The 2,408-nt window shown below is 45.5% G+C and overlaps 1 long non-coding RNA gene across 1 annotated transcript; it reads right to left on the bottom strand.

Moving 5' to 3' along the window:
* Positions 1-281: 281 nt before the first annotated feature.
* LOC147992033 (uncharacterized) lies at positions 282-1,590 on the bottom strand. Its single transcript, XR_015614975.1, has 2 exons — positions 1,113-1,590; positions 282-945 (listed from the first exon to the last, which is right to left on the bottom strand). It is a non-coding gene; the product is annotated as an uncharacterized LOC147992033 (long non-coding RNA).
* Positions 1,591-2,408: the final 818 nt, after the last annotated feature.

The raw sequence follows: 2,408 nt of genomic DNA, 5'->3' as shown, positions 1-2,408 counted from the left end.
GAGGGTTACTAGGGACATGGTGTTGTCTATGTATCCACACATGTATCTGAGTTTCCTATCAATACAATTCTAGCATGGATAATAAACGATTATCATGAACAAGGAAATATAATAATAACTAATTTATTATTGCCTCTAGGGCATATTTCCAACATTTTCTCCGTATCAAAACAAGTGTCTCAAGTTTAGTATAACTTTGTACTAAAGTTAGTACAAAATTGAAACACTTTTTGGAACAGAGAGAGTACTTGAATATGCTAGAAACTATGAGTCGAGCAATGGATATGTGGATATATGAATTATATAGATAGAATTTTTAACATGGCAACTTTTCATTTGTTCACATAGGGGTTAAAGGTGCCGATATGGAGAGTGATGTACAAGAACTCCTGTAAAAGACCCTGGTCATGACTTCACTATATAATTCTTGTGTGACCTTCTAGGATATGGAAATGTAGAAGCCATCGGACTGAAGCACCATTTTGGTTGGAGTTTTATGTCACATTGTTGTTTTATCAAGAAAATCACCATTCCGATGCAATAAGGGCAGCGCTACGCGTCGGCCGACAGATAATCTGAAAAGATCGGCCGTCTCAGTAGCCGTTGGATGGAGTGTCAAGTAGTCGTTGATCTCTGCAACAAACTCAATATTGCGCTCATTTATCTACAACAATGGTCTTGTTGCAATCTTTCTCGGGTCGTTTTCTCCCTCTTTGATTTCCCCCATCTCCTCTGCTTTAATTTGCACTATAGCGTCATCCCCGCGAGCTCCGAGAACGGCCGCCGCCATGGCCGACGAACTCAAGCAGTTTGAGCTCCCCTGTTGCATCCAGTCGCATGTGCATGCTCCAAGAGCTCCTATGATTCCGCTGAGCACTCTTAGTCTTTCCTTCCCTCCTGAAGCTTCATATAGTGCGCTTGAGATCCATTCTTTCAAGCTCCTCACTGAAACAGAAAAAATAGTGTAATAAGAAATAATAGACAATAACATTATTTATGGAATGTAAAGAAAAGAGAGAAGTGGAATTAATAGTCGTCTCCAGCGGAAGAGCAATCGATTGTTGAAGAAGAGGCTAGGAACGTTGTAGGACTGATTTTTTTCTCCGCCTCACCCAGATCGATCTGCTTTCAAGCGCTGCCCATATAGCGGTGGTAGGGAACGGGGGAGAAGCCTCCGCAGCGATTCCTCCCACACCGGATCACGACAGCAGATGGCCTGTAACTACGCTGCTAGCCTGACCGCCGCTAGTGATGAAAGTGCTACTGATCTCCGCAGCGGCAGAAGGACCATCAATGATAGAGCGAAATCGAGCGCGGGGGGGGGGAAGAGAGAAGGGGAGTGAGGGGGGAGAGAGAAGGGGAGTGAGGGGGGAGAGAAGGCGAGAACCCGGTGACGTGTCATCGGCGCTTGAGTCGGGATAGCTCCCGCTTAAGCAGCCCCTCTGACTCGACCGACAACCAGAGAAGATGGGTGATGGCGGCTTCGGCGAGGCATTGGCCGGCAACCAGGTTGGGGAGAACAGGTTTAGGCATAGTTGACGCGCTCACGCGTAGTGGTGAGCTCGAAAGGAGAGGTGGGGAGGATTTTTATACCCGTACATAGCAGTGGAGTAGTGGCAGGCAGTTGCGTGGTGGGCGGCGGGGCGGTGGGCTGCGTGGTTCGGGATGGATACAGAGCCTTCCAGACCAGAGAGAACTCAACACACAGGGGATGAAGATAGGATCGGAACAGATCGCTACGGGCACCTGAGTACGCACACAAGCATGCCCCGCACATTAATGAAATTTGCGCGACAGCTGCTACGTCCACACAAGATCGTACCTGCTTATGTCCCAAATTAATTCGCGTGGCGGTCACCGATTGAATAGCTGAAGCTGTGGAAACAAGTGGTGAAACATGAGAATGTAATCTTCATTAGAAATAGGGGTTTTGGTATACACTAGGCTAGGCCTTTCGCGAAGCGAGACATAGCTCCACCTCTCCTCTGTTTTTTTACTGAGAGATACCTCTCCTCTGGTGGCGCTGGAGGCATGCTCGCTTTAGTGGGATTGCCCATTAAAGCGGGTTTGAGAAGGTTTTATAGACTGATTTGGACCGGTTTTAGAAACTTCTATACATTTTATTTTCTTCTGTTTTCTATGTTTCTTTTATTGGTTTACAACTTTACATTTGTTTTACTCTCTTTTCAATTTTGTCTTTTCAAATCATTGTTGAGAAAATCGTTAATTGGTAGCTGCTCGATTGATTAGCGAGTAGGGAATTAATTAGCTAATCGGCAAGTTAATCGGACATTTAATCAATTAATCGGATGATTTTTCGGTTTATCGGCTACTCGGTGACCCTATGAGTAGGGATTAATCGGCAAGTTAACTGGTTAATCGGATGAATTCTTGAACAGGGTTTCAAA

The sequence above is a fragment of the Triticum urartu genome, chromosome 1A (assembly GCF_056163025.1).
Source record: "Triticum urartu cultivar PI428250 chromosome 1A, HENAU_Tu73, whole genome shotgun sequence".
In the NCBI taxonomy this organism is placed as follows: Eukaryota; Viridiplantae; Streptophyta; class Magnoliopsida; order Poales; family Poaceae; genus Triticum; species Triticum urartu.
The sequence above is the reverse complement of the archived record's forward strand: the minus strand, read 5'-3'. Positions and strand labels throughout refer to the sequence as shown.